We start from the raw sequence: 19229 nt of genomic DNA on the forward strand, positions 1-19229 counted from the left end.
CAATTCAGCTCACTCACCTTTGAGATTTAGGCCCACATGGAAATAAGAATAAAATGTTCCTTCCTTGCTGTCCTCTGAATCTACATCTCCACAAAGATACATGTGCTGTAATTGTCTTAGGATAAATTTCAGGACCTTCTCTGATAAAATTTCCATCAGGCCCAGGATTATAAAACTTCATAGATAACATATTCCTTTACCTCTTTCAATCCGTTAACGAGGAAGCTATTTGAAAGCTGATGGAAAGGAGACCGAGGGCAAAACAAAAAAAACAAACAATTAAACCCCAGATATCAAACATGGTAAGTGACAACATAGGAGTGACATGACATTAACAAAAGAGCAAGAAAGCTAAATCAGAATAAGTTTTTTGGTTTATGAAAAGTTGTTTCTGAGATTTGTGAGAATGTTTGTGTTTATAAGAACACAAACATTCTGGAGAATCTAGAAACTCCTCACATATCACACTTTCTAGGTGAATATTCACACTTCAAAAACTTCTGTATTTACTAGAACAGGAAATAATACCTTCTAGCAGTTTTGTAACAGGTAGCTTATCATTGGAAAAATTCTGGTTATGGTACTTTTAGAGTATCTTTAATGAACTTTAAAGTTTAGATGACTTAACACAATAGGAATTTCTAACTTAGACAACATTTCAGTACAGTTTCTCTTGGCTACTTTCCTCTGCATGAAGTTTCATGAATGCAGATTGATTTCATCGTATTCTCTATGGTCTTGTAATCCTCACATTCAACATCAAATGAGGGAAAAAGTAGTGAAGACATACTGTACTTTAAAAATCAGAAAATTCCATGCTTCAGTTCTGCTCATATTCCAGTAGTGAAAGATAGCTTCCTCCCAACAGTACCTTCATTATTATGAAAAATAAAATACATCTTTGGTAAATATCTTCTCCTGGTATTGAAATAATATAATAATATTTTGCCACTGTTCTGATAGATATTATGCTTTTTCCTATGTTAAATGACAAATTTTCTTCTGACCCCAAAATTGTGAAATAGATTTTATCCAAAATTATTAAGGTGTATCAGATAATTCTAGATGGCCTGATTTTTAACTGACATTCTTTTAGTAAATTGGTATTCAGTAGCTTCTATGTGGCCAGAAATCATCAATAATTCTCAACATTTTGAAGCAAATTTAGGAAAAAAATATCATGTCATTTTCTCACAAGTAATTTATTGACACTATTGATTCTTATATTCAAATGTACACTTTAAAGGCTTGTTTCATTATTTCAAGATCAAGATGGCTTTGGTTCTTTAAATACTCTGTTTCTTGTTTACATCTCAGATTATATTTATTGTCTAGACTTCAGGAAGAGTTCCTGAAGAGGATATGCAGTAAGGGTCTCCACTCACCTTCCTTACACTGTGCTAACCTGCATCCTCTGCTTATTTATGCCCAGAGTTTAAACCTAATGCCCCAGCTCTGGCAAAAGGCATCCTTTAAACTAAAGCCTCTTTTCTTTCTCTCTTCTATTACAAGGCTAGCAAATCAAGCTTCATGTTGCATTTCACTACCCACTGACTTGTTACCACTTAGTTTTCCCTAGAACTGAGTCTGATTCCCATAGCTGTGTTAAGCAACTCATTTTTTTTTTCTTACTATTGTGGCTGGAATTTTATTTTTTCATAGTATATAAGAAAGAATGAAAAATAAGGTAAAGCACAATACAGGAGAAGATAAATGAAAATGTATGCAAAATATTATTTCAGAAATATGATCAAACAAGAAGGAAAAATGTAAAAAAGAAGAAAAAGTTGTTTTCTGTTTTCTGCTGCATTCACTAGCAGGATGCACATATACTATATATGTTTCATATGTTTATTTATATTTGATTAATTTGGGAGCAAAAATAGCTGTTTACATTAAGTTCTAAAGGCATTCAAGGAAGAGTCAGATGAGAGTATAAAGATTTAGAGATAATTGATGTTTTTCCCCTTGAGGAGACCAGACAAAAGAATACATATTTCTAATGCTTAAATCTCCGTGCTAATTCTTCTTTCCTTAAAGACATTCTCAGAGTTTCAGCCAGAAAAGAGAAAGCTTATAAATTTGTATTACAAAAATAATATGCCCAATAGTCTTAACCCAAACTTTTATGAACACTCAATCTACTTGTTAATACATTTACAATAGAACCTTGGGCAAGTAAGCAACTTCTAGTATCAAGAGGTCTTTTTATTTCATCAATTCTATTCTGTTCTGTGCTCAGTCATTTTCGACTCTTTGTGACCCTATAGACTGTAGCCTGCTAGGCTCCACTGTCCATGGGATTTCCCAGGCAAGAATACTGGAGTGGGTTGTTATTTCCTCCTCCAGGGGATCTTCCCCAACCAGGGATCAAACCCATGTTTCCTGCATCTCCTGCACTTCAGGTGGATTCTCTACCACTAAACCACCACACTGAGTAGTTATAGGTTTTAATTTTTCTTTTCTTTTCTGAAAATAGAATTTCCATACGACCTAGCAATCCCACTGCTAGGCATATACCCACAGAAAATCTTAACTCAAGGAGCCATATGCACCCCAGTGTTCATAGCAGCACTATTTATAATAGCCAGGACATAGAAGCAGCCTAAATGCCCATCGACAGAGGAATGGATAAAGAAATGGTACATATATACAATTGAATATTATGCAACTATAAAAGGGAATAAATTTGGTCATTTGTAGAGATGTGAATGGACCTAGAGGCTGTCACACAGAGTGAACTAAAAGTCAGAAAGAGAGAAAACAAATATCATATTTAATGCGTGTATGTGGAATCTAGAAAAATGTTATAGATAATCTTATTTACAAAACAAATAGATTACACAGACATAGAGAAAAATGTATGGACACCAATGGGGTAGGGGGTGGGTAGGATGAATTGGGACATTGAGATTAACGTATATACACTACTGATGCTATGTCTAAAATAGATATCTAATGAAAACCTACTGCATAGCTCAGGATATATCACTCAATGTGCTATGCTAACCTAAATGCGACAGAAATCTAAAAAAGATGGGGCATATTTATATGTATAGCTGGTTCACTTTACTGTAGAAATTAATATTGTAAAGCAACTATACTGCAATAAAAATTAATAAAATTTCTTTTTAAAAAGAAGGAGATGACAAATTATGAGGTTTCTACCTGGGAGGCTATTGCAGGAGTTCAGGACTACTATAAGAGGTCATATAGTTTGTGGAATTTAGAAATCATACTGTGGAGTCAGGACTGAGATTTAAGGATTTGGAAATCCTAAGTCAGGGTTAGGGCAGTTGTGCTTTGTCTAAGGTCATGGGTAGAGTAAATAGCAAGACATTATGACATCTACACAAATGGAATATAATTACTTAAAAGAGAATCTTAACTAAAACAATCACTTGATATTTTCCTTGCTGCTGCTGCTGCTAAGTCTCTTCAGTCATGTCCGACTCTGTGCGACCCCATAGACGGCCGCCCACCAGGCTCCCCCGTCCCTGGGATTCTCCAGGCAAGAACACTGGAGTGGGTTGCCATTTCCTTCTCCAATGCGTGAAAGTGAAAAGTGAAAGTGAAGTCACTCAGTCGTATCCAACTCTTAGCGACCCCTTGGACTGCAGCCTACCAGGCTCCTCCATCCATGGGATTTTCCAGGCAGGAGTACTGGAGTAGGGTGCCATTGCCTTCTCCATGAAATTTTCCTTATATCTTTGTAAATAATAAAGGATAGAATATGCAAATAACTTCAATGCCAAGGACATTGTTCATAAAATAAAGCAACTAGGATATCTAAATGACACTTTTGATGTTTTCTGAGACAAGTAGACTCACTTTAATGTATATTTATTGATCTCAGAGTAACAACTTATTCAGTGAAGAAAAAATAGCTGTGAAAATGTCCCCATCATAAAGTGTATGATATTTTATTTTAGCAGATTGGAAATGGCCCAGAAAGCATGGGCCGATATTGGTGAAAATGAAGAGTCAATGGATGTGGCAAATGTGCAGTGCAGTTGGTGGCAGAAAGAGGATCATGGTGTATACAGACTGTTAAAGACCTTTTCATAGAATCAGAAGCAACATTTGATGACAAAATTTTTTTTACCCTACAAGGCACTGAAAAAAAGATGTGTACATTTTTAACGCGATTTTTAAAAAAAAGTCTTTTGGACTCTGTGGGAGAGGGAGAGGGTGGGATGATTTGGGAGAATGGCATTGAAACATGTATAATATCATATATGAAATGAATCACCAGTTCAGATTTGATGCATGATACTGGATGCTTGGGGCTGGTGCACTGAGACGACCCAGAGGGATGGTATTGGGACGGAGGAGGGAGGGGGGTTCAGGATGGGGAACACATGTATACCTGTGGCAGATTCATGTTTATGTATGGCAAAACCAATACAATATTGTAAAGTAATTAACCTCTAATTAAAATAAATAAATTTATATTAAAAAAAGACTTATAATGAACTTCAAGGGCTTCCCTCGTAGCTCAGTTGGTAAAGAATCTGCCTGCAATGCAGGAGATCTAGGTTCAATTCCTGGTTTAGGAAGGTCCCCTGGAGAAGGAAATGGCAACCCACTCCAGAGAATTCCATGGAGAATTCCATGGACGGAGGAGCCCAGCAGGCTACAGGCCATGGAATTGCAAGAGTTGGACACGACTTAGTGACCAAACCACAACCACCAGAATGAACTTCAGGAAAAAGAGAACGGAAAACAATAAAATATTGGTTAATATTTGTGGAAAAGTTTTGAGATAAAAAATGAAACATCTCAAACAATGATATTTTGAGTGAAAAATGTGTATTTTTTTCAAAGAAGCACTAATGAAGACTGGATTTTAAAAATAGCAACAGTGAAACTGATTTTTTTACTTTTATTTCATTCAAGTATGCAACCATCATGTATCTCCAATTAAGAAATTATGATAAGAAATTCATATATCCTTTCTCATGTTAGTTGTCTACTCAATTTTTCTTTTAAATAAAGGTTTCTCTTAATAATAATAACAATAAAACTTAAAAAAAACACCCTAATCCTAACTTTAACCCTATTTGCTGGAAATCTCAATGCAACGTTATTAAAGTACAGCATTTTTCTATGTTTCCTAACTGTAGGCACATTGAGTCTTGACTCTTGGGTAATGAACACTTAAGAAGCTGATTACTTCCTTAGACTTAAATATATTCCTAGAAGATGATTAAAATCATTCTGGAGAGTAAATATTACAAGGAAATCACACTTCTAATTATGTTAAGTGGGACTGGTATAAGCATATGTTTATAAATTAATACTTTTTTTTTTTTAGTTTTGCATTATCTTTGTAACTTGCTACAGACTATATGTCTGTGTCTTTCAAAATTACCATGTTGAAACTTAACTCCCAGTGTGATAGTATTTGGATGTGGGGCCCTTGGGAGGTGATTAGCTTATGAGGAGGGAGTGTGAATGAATGGAAAATACCCCAGAGAGCTACCTCCCTTCTACCATGTGAGTGTGGAGTGAGAAGAGAGTGGTCTATGAACCAGAAAGAGTTCTCACCAGACATCAAAGTCTCACTAGACTTTATCTTGAGCTTCCCATCTTAAACTTCTTCCAGAACTATGAGAAATTAATTTCTTTTGTTTCTAAGTCACCAATCTACAGTATTTGCTACAGCAGCCCTAACAGATAAAGGTAAAACTATAAAGCAAATTCAAATTACAATAAACATATGAGGAATAGAAAAAGTATTATTATTTGCATGGAAATAAGATGTCCAGTGTTATTATGCATTTGGAGATAAGGCTATATATAAAAATACAGGTAAGACTTGAGTTATTTGAAAAAGTCTTAGCAGTAAAGTGCCAAAAAACATACACCAAAGAATCATGCACATTGGATAACTCTACACTTCCTAATATTTAGTGAACTTGGTTGGTTATTATTTCTGAACGTCAATTTTTCTTTAAAATTGAGATAATAATGTATACATTGCTGGCTTCATTGAAGGAATAAATGCAACAGAATACATAAAGCCTAGCCAATTTCAGCAGCATAGTATGGGTGTAACAATGATAAATATTTTGCTTACACATGCTATAGTAAAAATTTGGTCTTTAATCTACAAAATTATACACTATGAAAAGGAGAAGTTAATTTTTACCCTGAAGTTTCATTGAAACTTTTAAATATCACTTGAAATATCATTCAATGCACATGGATTTATGAGTTATTATTTAGAATGCTGAAGCTGAAGCTCCAATACTTTTGCCACTTAATGCAAAGAGCTGACTCATTGATAAAAACCCTAATGCTGGGAAAGATTGAAGGCAGGAAGAGAAGAGGGCAACAGAGAATGAGATGGATGGATGGCATCACTGAATCAAAGGCCATTAGTTTGAGCAAATTCTGGGAGAAGCGAAGGACAGGGAAGCCTGGTGTGCTGCAGTCTATGGTGTCAAAAATAGTCAGGTACGACTTAGCGACTGAACAACAATTCAAAACATGTCCTCTCTGACAAATAAGGCACACCTGGCACATACAGGTGAGAAAGAGAGCAAAATTCTAAGTCCCTTTCTTTTATTATAATTTAAAAAATTATTATAATATCACCAGGAAGGCCTGAAAGAAGACATGGTTTGATAATGATAAAATGGTTGGAATGATAAATAAAACAACTTATAAGTGTGATGGTTATCAGTGGTTTTGTATGAAGGAAGGGAAGATTTTGAATTCTCAAATCTTGGTCTGGAAATGTGAAGAAAGTATTGAGATTTGAGATGGAAACAATGAATTTTTTTTAATATGCTAAGTGTACTTAACTGAAAATAAATCAGGAAGAATAAGTTGGTAAGTTGATAATCGTAAGTAGCAGCAGAAATAGAACTAATTGTTATTGAATGCATTCAATATTCCTGAGGCTATAGTGAGCTACTTTATACCTTATCTCATTCAAACTTCATAATAGTACTATTACTAACACCCTTCGCCTTGTAGAAATGAGAAAGATACTACATTATATAGGATACACAATTTTCCTTGAAGTCAGATTCTTGAATTGTCATTTTGAATTAAGTATAATAGTGTAGAAATTATGCTTTGCTTTGTAAAGCTCTAATTTATCAATTGATACTTTTGAACTGTGTGGTGTTGGAGAAAACTCTTGAGAGTCCCTTGGGCTGCAAGGAGATCCAACCAGTCCATTCTGAAGGAGATCAGCCCTGGGATTTCTTTGGAAGGAATGATGCTAAAGCTGAAGCTCCAGTACTTTGGCCACTTCATGCGAAGAGTTGACTCATTGGAAAAGACCCTGATGCTGGGAGGGATTGGGGGTAGGAGGAGAAGGGGACTACCGAGGATGAGATGGCTGGATGGCATCACGGACTCGATGGACGTGAGTCTGAGTGAACTCTGGGAGATGGTGATGGACAGGGAGGCCTGGTGTGCTGCGATTCATGGGATTGCAAAGAGTCGGACACGACTGAGCGACTGAACTGAACTGAACTGAAATGAATTTATCAATATCATATCAAAAACACACATGTATGACTTAGTGCCTCACCCCATCTTATCTAATTCATGTTTGCACATTCAAGGAATCAATTTACAGATAAAAGTGTGCAATGAGACATATTCATATTCACCCAGACAGACACATGGATAAATTGATAGATATTTGTATATACCCGTGTATGCAAGCATGCAGAAACACATGCACACATACAAACATCATTCTAATTTTGACAATTTACTTTAGAGGGCAGCTGCCTCTTAGAGATGAGTTTCAGTTACAATGAATACAATACAACCACTAATCACAATGTCCTTTAAGCTTCACTTTGAAAATGTATATTTTATTTTTAGGTGTGAGAGGATAAGCATGTTTTACACTAGCTTTGTAGCAATGACCAAGCAGAAGAAAGGTATTTCATTGTGACTCTTCAGATAAAAATAGTTATGAGCTGCCCAAATATCCTGATCTTCTTCCCTCATGCCCTGTACTGGAGCACCTTTTAAAATTATATACTATTAGTTGACTTTTGCAGTTTTCTTTTTTTGCAGTTCCTCAAACTATTTTATTCACTACAGGATAGAGAGGAAGGAAAGTTTGACTAAAGACGAAAGCCCCTAAATACTTTCAGAGCTGCAGGCTGCACTGCAACAGCAAGTGACCTCATCACAAATCTCTTCATTGACAACAGGAATAGAGCTGTCTTTTGTTTCCTCCTGCCCTCATTACTTGCTGCTATTGTGCGGAGAAAACAGATAGAAGGCATGACAAATATACCTTGGGGCTATGATTCTATTGTACCTATAAATCCTTTCCCCAATTTAATTATACTAGAGATGTGTGTAAACCTACGTGACTAAACTCTCATGGGTTTGTCATCTGACAAACCCTAGTCTATTTTAATCTTATTTCGTTAGTCTATTGAACATATTTGGAGAGGAAATTTAATAATCTTACACTATTTAGAAATACTTTATTTTTAGGATTTCTCATCTCTTTTCATTTATCTAATTTCCATTTCCTGTAGAAATTGTCATAGTAATTTCGTTTGGAATCAATTCCTTGGTCTGATTATGATTCTGCAGGTGTTATATAGTAACTTAATAATAGTTCTTAGGCAGTTAAGTCACTGGAGCTAATTTATAGTGGAAATGCAGATGGAATAATATATTGCTGCTCCACTGAATTTCAAAGGAATTCATTATGATTAATAATATTACAACAGCAATAGGAGGAAGTAACGATGATTTGCCACAAGTTGTAAAGACTCATTGAATAGTTTTAATCTTACTATATTTAAACATTGAACTGAAAGTAAATTCAGCAATACTCAGTAATGAGATTTGGGATTCATAATAATGCCATTAATCATAACTAGGTTTTGTAAATTTTATGGCAAAGACTACATGATATCCGTTGGATTTGATTTAAAATATTTTACTGATTTTAAATTAAGCTATCTGTGTGAGATTTGAAGCCTGTGGTGATTAAGTCTTTACAAAGGCCATATTTGTTCTAAGTGATTGATAGGTTTAATTCTCTCTAGTGACTATTCCATATTTACACCCAAATTCAACTATTTCGTACAATTAAGAGAAGTAGAGAGCTTTAGGGAGAAAGAACAGTGCTCTAATAAAAAATACATTAACACCCACTTTTCTGTTTCTTAGGCGTGCCTGGCACTTGGAGTCAATATTAAATCTAGATGCATTTTTAAAAATGAGTTCAAGTAAATGAATAATTGCTAAGTTTCTAGCTCCACATTAAAGACCTAGGATATAAATATAGAGAACTCAGGCTGCTCACTCTCATGGAATTCCCAATAAAGTAGACACAGAGCCACATTCAACTAAATATTAAATATACAATATAAAACCTTCTCTCCTGTAAGCTGGAAAATACTCCAAAGAAAGAACAAGTCTTTCTGCTTGAATAGTTCACAGAAACTTCATAGATAAGATAACATTTTTAGGCAGACTTGATGGATGAAAGGAATTCCAGCTGTTGGGGGTGGCATGGAAGAAATGTGCCAAAAATATTAGCAGAGAAACGATAATGTTCAGTGACCACAGTATTTGGAAAGATCTCAGATTTTTCTTGTATATGTGTGTTTCAGTTGACTTACCTGTAAACTATGTTACTTCTGTGTTATTGTGATAATTTGCACATATCTAACAGAATTATCATCACTGAACATATTTGAATAGTCAAGATCACCTTGTGATATTGTAAACACATTATTTATTTTGATATGAAATATTTATGATAATGTTAAAAAATAGAGAAAATGGAATAACAGGTTCAACAGAAAAGAGGTAAGATGCTTTATCATTGACTGGTCAAGATCATGGACTAAGTCCCATTTTATCCCAAATTAAGACATATGGGGAAATAAATAAGTAGGAAAAAATAAGGGATAAATAGGCAATACTGTGGCTCAGACGGTAAAGCGTCTGTCTACAATGTGGGAGACCTGGGTTCGATCCCTGGGTTGGGAAGTTCCTTGGAGAAGGAAATGGCAACCCACTCCAGTACTCTTGCCTAGAAAATCCCATGGACGGAAGAGCCTGATAGGCTGCAGTCCATGGGGTCGCTAAGATTCGGACACGACTGAGTGACTTCACCGGCAATATGTAAAATTAGTAGATAGTAAGAAGTCAGCAGCAAGCTGACAAGAATGAATGGGCAGAGACTTGGTACAAGCAAAGAGAGGTGGATTCTCAAGGGATGGAAAGTAAGTAAGAGTGGCAATTCTTGGGAAACTAATCAAGCAAGCCCTTCCCGATTTATGAGCATTTCTGTGAGATTTGAAAGCTCTTAAAGAGCTTTCCCAAGGAAAAAATAAGAACAATTCATAGTTCTGAAGAATAGCCTAGAAGTATATCATAAAATGTCACCTCAGAGGCCTCTATGGTACCATGGCATTAAATTCTATTAACCTTCAAAACTGTGAACATGAATGTTGTCTTTGAATTTTAAAAGGTTAAAAAAATGCTAAATTCTTTGCTGGATCAAGGCAATATTGATTAATTTACTTGAAATAATATCTGGTGAGCCAGAACAAATTTCTATCCAAATCTTCAATGATTGTCTTTACAAATAGCTTTAAAAAACCCCGGCAATCTGTACAGAGAATGTAAGAGATTGATGTTCCTGTAAGAGTATTTTTAATATATAAAAAAAGGAAATCTTGAGACTTGACTCAATTCTTATAAAAAATTAAATAAAAATTTTAAGATCAGTTGTAGTTGAAAGAGCTTTCAGGAAGAGGTTCTGTCATAGTTAGATTATTATAAAATGCACAAAGTCAGGACTTTTATTTTGCTATTCTTTGATTCATTGCCAATAAATGTGTGTTGGTTGAACAAATGGAAGTGTAAGTAAAACATTATAAGACTAATTATACAGAAAAAAGTAACTTTCAAATAAAACCACAGCTATTATATTCCAAATAAATAAACTCCGAACATTATTCTTCCTTTGAAAATGCTAAAAAGACTTTCCATTCCAGAATTCCTAAGTTAGATAACAATTGTGCTTTTAAAATCAGTTGTCCTTGTATTGAAGCAACTATAAGGTAAGCTAATGATTTTAAATTTGTCAATACTAGTTCTTCATAAAATATACCTTCAGTGATAAAACAATATGATTTCTCCACATCACTGAAAGCTATAGAACATTAATTTATTGCTTCCAGAGTTTATGTTTGTATTTGAATGAAAAACATTTCCTAATAGTCATGTACTTGTATCTTTACTAATGTATTCAGAATATAGTTTTGTTCTATTTTGGGATAATTATAAATTCTATTGCAAGGACAAGCAATAAAAGTTTCCTGAAAATGAAACATTTGGATTATTTAATAATAATATTCTCTGCACTATTAATAGTTTATTGTGTAAGCACATTAGCCTATGTGAATGAAGGTGATTCTGACTCAACAGTTACTAAGGTTAGGTTACTTAGTGGCATATTCTTTTGCCTTCCTGGAAAGAGCTTTGTTATCACCATTAATACATAGCATAATTGAGGAGCTGTTTTGCCCAGTATCTAAATGTACATCATTAATGAACCTAAAATGAATCCAAGTTCCCAGATGTCAGGAAAACCTCATTGTTTTCCTGATAATGTGTCTCCAAATATACCAGGCAGATGCATTCACTTGCAGCCTGTTTTACTTCATTTTAACACTTTGGAGGAGGAATGCATCAATGTGGTTTACCAGTAGATCTACATATTAGTATTTTTCTATTTTAACAAAGAAATAAAATATAATAACTATGCCACATGTTATTTATGATGGTTTTAGTCTAGAAGATTTATACAACAGTCAACAGATAGATCTTTAAATAATACCTGAAAAAAAATTACTAAGTGAAAATGGACATAAGTAAATTCTTTTCAATTGTCCCCAAATTTAAAAGTAATCTTACAAGCATTAAGTAATAATAAAGCTGGAGTGAAGTGATAAAAGTTAACTAAACTTATAGCTTTGATCACTTTGTAATGTATACTAATATTGAATCAGTATGCTGTATACCTGAAATTAATATACTGTTATATAGCAATTGTACTTCAATTTAAAATATATAAATAAACAAAACCCATTTGTGTGATTAACAGACTAGAGTTGTCTGTTCTGTGATCCTACTAACCAGTGTGCAGGCAATATGAATGACAACTGTTTGTAAGTAAAATGATTAGGAGAGAAGTTGATTTAAGTTTTGTTTTCTTCTAGTGTTAAAGTGAAAGTGAAAGTCACTCAGTCATGTCCAAATGGAATTCTCCAGTCCAGAATACTGAAGTGGGTAGCCGTTTCCTTCTCCAGGGGATCTTCCCAACCCAGGGATGGAACCCAGGTCTCCTGCATTGCAGGAGGATTCTTTATCAGCTGAGGCACCTGGGAAGCCCTCTAGTTTTAAGGGTAACCTCTCTTCCACTTAGATTTTAAGATGCCCATTTTATCCACAAATACATTTCTTTTCAACTTTACTTTTAATAAGAGAGAATATGTCTTCTCTCTTTATGAGAGAAGAAAACAAATCACTGGACCACATCTTCTTTCTATTCCAAACAATATTTGGGGGAACTTTTTTCTCACACGAGTGAAACATAATTTAAGAATTAGAAGGTTAAAACTGTTATTTTGCTTTCTAAAATAACAAGAATATGTATTAACTATTCAAAATTTGAATGTAACTTTCACAATTTCAAGAGGATTATTTTCATTTCCATTATTTACCCTTTAATCCTGGGCAAACTTGGGTTATCATATGTTCTTCCTGATTGGAAAGTGAATTCTATGAGAAAACGACTAAATTCAACCCACTTTCTATTAACAGGATGAAAGGCTTGAATATGAGAAGCAATAGCCCAAGTCCTTCAAAATGTCACACAGTCAAATAATTTTGACAACTTCTCAAAATAGGATGTTAGAGTAGCCTTCCTTCAAGAGATATAAACCTTTATTTTATTTATTTTTTATTTTGTATTGGAGTATAGTTGTGTTAGGTAAGAAGTTAGGCATGAGCAATGAGGGGCGACCTCGCTGAAAAAGATTAAAGATAGTTCCTAAATCCCACCCCAGATATGCCCAAATGCAGCCTAGGAGAGCTCACAGATATGCTGCAAATAACCACCGAGACTTTTCCAACTCCAGCACATGTGCTCTAGGTACACAGGGATACGAACTAACTACAGGGGCTTTTCCAACTCTGGCCCATGCACCCTTGATGCATAGTTGTGTCCTCCAATGATCTTAGGCAGCAGGACCCCGCTAAAGGTTCATAAATATTCTATACATACATACATCTGATTACAACAGACAGAATTATGGGAAATACATATTACTAAGAGCCTGTTGTTATTTAAATTGCAACTGTTAATCAAAACTGTCAGTCCATGCCCAGCTAGGTGAATACTTAAAAATCCTGTCTTGAAAACCCCTTGTACTAGATCATTCTGGAGCCAGTGCCTCTCTTGGCTTGGCCCACCTCTCTACAGAGGTACTCTTTCTGTTCTTTCTTCAATAAACCTGGGCCAGTGCCTCTCTTGGGCTTCCCTGGCGGCTCAGACAGTAAAGAATCTGCCTGCAATGCAGGAGACCATGGTTCAATCCCCGGGGCAGGAAGATCTCCTGCGGGAGGAAATGACCACCCACACTAGTATTCTTTTTTTTTTTTTTTTCTTGTAGAAAACTAAATTTCCTAGAACTCCATCTTTTTCTTTTTCTTTTTTTTAAATATTTTTTATTATTTATTTATTTATTTTACTTTACAATTCTTGCCTGGAGAATTCCATGGAGAGAGGAGCCTGGTGGGTTACAGTCCATGGGGTCGCAGAGTTGGACACAACTGAGTGACTAACACATACACAGACACATACACACACACACAGTGCCTCTCTCGGCCAGGCTCACCTCTCACTTGAAGTGTTCATTCTATTCTTTCCCTAATAGAATTGTTTTTGCTATGGATAAGATCTCAGATTCTTCTTTGCATCCTTACCAAGAACAGAAGCCCCAAATGGAGGGTCTTCCTGTACCCTCTCCCTACCCGGTAACAGTTGTCTTACAATACGTTAGTTTCTGCTGTACAGCAAAGTGAATCAGTAGATATATACATATATTGACTCTTTTTCAGTTTTCCTTTCCACATAGGCCACCACACAGCACTGAATAGGGTCCCCTATGCTATACAGTTGTTTCTCATTCGTTATTTTATGCATGGTAGTGTATATATGGAGAAGGCAATGGCACCCACTCCAGCACTCTTGCCTGGAAAATCCATGGATGAAGCAGCCTGGTGGGCTGCAGTCCATGCGGTTGCTAAGAGTTGGACACGGCTGAGCGACTTCACTTTCACTTTTCTCTTTCATGCATTGGAGAAGGAAATGGCAACCCACTCCAGAATTCTTGCCTGGAGAATCCCAGGGACAGCGGAGCCTGGTGGGCTGCCATCTATGGGGTTGCACAGAGTTGGACACGACTGAAGCGATTTAGCAGTGTATATATGTCAATCCCAATCTCCCAATTCACTCCACCTTCCCTTTCCCCTTGATATCCATAAATTGGTTCTCTACATCTGTGTCTCTATTTCTGTCTTGCAAATAAGTTCATCTTTACCATTTCTCTAGATTCCACATATAAGTCATATTATAAGAAAATTTTCTCTTTCTGACATACTTTAGTCTTTATGAAAGTCTCCAAATCTATCCACGTCTCTGCAAATGGCGTTATTTTATTCCTTTTCATGAAGGAGTAATATTCTATTGTATATATGTACCATATCTTTATCCGTTTCATTGCTGATGAATGTTTAGGTTGATTCAACATTCAGCTGTTGTAAACAGTGCTGCAGTGAACTGTTGTATAAAAATATATCTTTTTGAATTGTTTTATTCTCCAAGTATATGCCTAGGAGTGGATTGCTGGATTACGTGGTGAAGTGAAGTCGCTTAGTTGTGTCTAACTCTTTGTGACCCCATAGACTGTAGCATACCAGGCTCCTCTGTCCATGGGATTTTCCAGGCAACAGTACTGGAGTGGATTGCCATTTCCTTCTCCAGGAGATCTTCCCAACCCAGGGCTTGAATCCAGGTAAGTCTCCTTATTGTTTTTTGAGAAACCTTCATGTAGCTCTTCATAGAGACTGTACCAATTTACATTCCTGACAGTGTAGGAGGCTTCCCATTTCTCCACATCTTCTTCAGCATTAATTGTTTGTAGATATTTTGATGATGGCCATTCTGACTGGTGTGAGGTGATACCCCATTATAGTTTTGATTTTCATTTATCTAAAAATTAGTGATATTGAGCATCTTTTTGTGTGTTTTTTTGGCTATCTGTATGCCTTCTTTAGAGAAATATCTATTTAGATCTACATATTTCTTCACTGAGTTGTTTGTTTCTTTGATACTGAGCCGCATGAGCTGTTTGTATATTGGAGATTATTCCTTGTTGGTTGCTTTGTTTGCCTCTTGATGGGGGTGAAAGAGGAGAGGAAAAAAACTGGCTTAAAATTCAACATTTAGAAAACTAAGATCATGGCATCTTGCCCCATCACTTCATGGCAAATAGATGGGGAAACAATGGAAACAGTGGCAGATTTTAGTTTCTTGGGCTCCAAAATCACTGAAGATGGTGACTGCAGTCATGAAATTAAGAGATGCTTGCTCCTTGGAAGAAAAGCTGTGCCAAATCTAGATAGTATATTCAAAAGCAGAGATATTACCTTGCCAACAAAGGGCGATCTAGTCAAAGTTATGGCTTTTTCAGTAGTCAGGTGAGTCAGTACAGATGTGAGAGTTGGATCATAAAGAAGTCTGAGCACTGAGGTATTGTTTTCAAATTATGGTGCTGGAGAAGACTCTTGAGAATACCTTGGACTGCAAGGAGATCAAATTAGTCAATCCTAAAGGAAATCAGCCCGGAATATTCATTGGAAATACTAGTGCTAAAGCTGAAGCTCCAATATTTGGTTACCGACTGCAATACTGGGAAAGGTTGAAGGCAGGAGGAAAAGGGGATGACAGAGGATGGAGATGGTTGGATGGCATTACTGACTCAACGGACATGAGTTTGAGTAAACTCCAGAAGATGGTTAAGGACAGGGAAGCCTAGGGTGCTGCAATCCATGGGGCTGTAGAGTTGGACACTACTGAGTGACTGAACAACAACAACAACAACAGATAACCATAGGTGTGTAGGTTTATCTCTGAGCTTTCTATCATGTTCCATTGATCTGTATTTCTGTGCCAGTACTTGTCTGTGGAATTCTCCAGGCAGGAATACTAGAGTTGGTTGCCATTCCCTTCTCCAGGGGATCTTCCCAACCCAGGGATTGAACCCAGGTCTCCCATATTGCAGGTGGATTCTTTACCATCTGGGCCACCAGGAAAGGCTTATAGGTGCTGAAATTTTCCCAAGGTAGTTGCAGGGGTGTTTATTCATAGTTTTCACACCTGTAATAGGAGATGTCAGATTCATTCCTTAGTTGCATGGCACTTGGGGCTCAGTTGTGGTTTTAGACCCACCTCTGCATGTGGGCCTCCCACAGGGGTTGGCTCCCAAGGCTGCCCTAGAGCTTTCAGTTCTGCTCCAGTGAGGACAGAGCATGGAGGTAACACAGATGCTAGGGTCACTGAGCCTCGGGGGAAATAGTTGTGTAGGGGTCAGCAGCTGTGAGAAATCCAGCCCCATCAGTGATAACACAGTGGTGACCACGGGAATGAAAGATTAAGCCCTGGTGGGAGCCTGTCATTGCTCCTGCCCAATGGCAACCAATTGCCAGCCCTAGCAGGGGCCTTTTCTATTGTCCAACCAAAAGTGCTAAGGGGCTTCCCTGGTGGCTTAGTGGTAAAGTGTCCACCTGCAGTGCAGGAGACAGGAGATGCAAGTTCGATCCCTGGGTCAGGAAGATCGCCTGGAGGAAGAAATAGTAATCCACTCCAATATGCTTGCCTGGGAAATCCCAGGGACAGAGGAGCCTGGCAAGCTACGTCTATGGGGTTGCAGAGTCAGACATGACTGAGCAAATGAGCAAGCATGCAGACACATAAGGTTAAACCCTGGCAGGGTCTTTTCTAATGTTCAGCCTCAGGAGTAAGAGACCCAGCCCCAGCAGGGGCCTTTTCTAACACTTGGCTGCAGGTGAGAGAGGGTCATCCCCTTTGGGAGCCTTTCCCAGTGCCCGGGGTGGTGGATGGGGGTGGGGGTGGGAAGGGGCCAGTGTGTGTGTGTGTGGAGAGGCTGAAATGGCAGCTGCACTCCCTGCGCTTCACTTAATAATGATGCCTTGTGGCAGTCCACGTTTCCTCTATAAGCATTCCCAGCTTGGTATTTCCTTACTCTTGGCCCCTCAGTCTGTCTCCTCACATTCAACAGCAGTCTTCTTTCAAAGTCTGATCTCCAATCTCCACTTTCCAGCACCTAGCACCCTTGTGCACCAACAGACATAAGTCCCAGGCTGGGGTGTGCAGGTCTATGGCATGAACCATCTGTATAGGTCTTACCCTGTCCTGCGTGCCAAAGACCAGCCATTTCACTCTCCTCCAACAGCCCCAGATGCTCCTCTTCTATCCCAACTGATTTCCACATTGATAAAAGGGTTTCCCTGGATACAGGAATCTCTCCACTTCTTCACCCTCAGGGGCACAGGTCCCATTCTGCTTCCTGTCCTCTTCTTTTTCACTTCTTCTTTCTTTCATCCTACCCAGTTATGCAGGAAACTTTCTTGTCCTTTCTGGTGTCCAAGGTCATCTGCTAGTGTTCATTCAGTTGGTGCTCTGTGAGAATTGCTGCCTGTATATATGTATGTATGTGTATGTACATTTGTGGAGACAGATGACCTCCAGATCTTCCTACTATCTTGCCATCTTGCTTTTTCTTCTGCTTTTATTTCATTCAAGCTTAGCTATTCTATTGTCATTGGTTACAATTTCAGCTTTTTTCAGCTGTAAACCTTGGGAACTTTGAGATAATTATAAAATCTTTAACTCTTGACATGACTCAGATGCACCAAAAAGTTATCTTATTAACTACAAAATTCCAAGGGAGAAAACATTTCTCTACTCTTTCCCTTAATATGAAATTAAATATTTTTAGAAAAGCTAATTATTTGCATGCAGTGGCAAGGCAGAGGGCCTGTGTGATAATCATAGTGTCAAATTTCTTGTGAAAATCCCACCCCAGGAGTCTAAAATGAAAATCAGGAACAGTTTTGACAGAATCTCTTGATTGATCAAAATTTCAAGATGAAATCTGTAGTTCTCTGGTGTCATGTGCTGATAGATTTTCCAACTCAAAGGTAAGCAACTGAGCCCCATAATTATTGGAATGAGCAAACATTGAAATGCACCCACCCCGACTCAAAGGAGGGATGCCCGCTCATATCACTTCTATTTAACATGGTATTGGAAGTCCTAGCCATGGCAATCAGACAAGAAAAGGAAATAAAATTATGCAAAGTAAAAACAAAGAGATAAAATGGCATACAAATAACTCTGTACAGAGAACCCTAAAGTCTCCACCCCAAAACTGTTAGAACTATTAAATGAGTTACAGAAGGTAACAGGATGCAAGATTAATATATAAAAATTGTTGCATTTCTATACAATAATAATGATATATCAGAAAGAAAAAAGCTTTTTAAAACCTCATTTAGACTTGTATCAAAAATACCTGGGAATAAACTTGTCTAAGGAGGTGAAAAAACCTATATGCTGAAATGTATGAAACATTGATAAAGGAAATTGAAGATGATTCAGAGAAAGGAAAAAAATAGTTGTTCTCTTGAATTGGAAGAAGCATTATTTTTAAAATGGCTACACTGTTCAAAGGATTCTACAAATGAGGTGCAATTCCCGTCAAAGTATCATGGGCATTTTTCACAGAAACAGAACAAATAATCATAAAATTTATACAGAACTGCAAAAACTCCAAGTTGCCAAAGCAATGCTGAGGACAAAGAAGAAAGCTGGACATGTAACCATCCCAAGCTTCAGTCTACACTACAAAACTAGAGTAATCAAAACAGCATGGTTTTGACATAAAAATGGGCCTATAGATCAAAGGAACAGAATTACAGAGTCCATAAACCCACACACCAATTGTCAACTAATCTATGACGAGGAGGCAAGAACCTACAATAGAGAAAGACAGTCTTCAACAAATAGTGCTGAGAGAACTAGACAGGTAGGTGTAAAATGATGAAATTAGAATATTTTCTAA

Source organism: Ovis aries, chromosome 3, assembly GCF_016772045.2.
Source record: "Ovis aries strain OAR_USU_Benz2616 breed Rambouillet chromosome 3, ARS-UI_Ramb_v3.0, whole genome shotgun sequence".
Taxonomy (NCBI): Eukaryota; Metazoa; Chordata; class Mammalia; order Artiodactyla; family Bovidae; genus Ovis; species Ovis aries.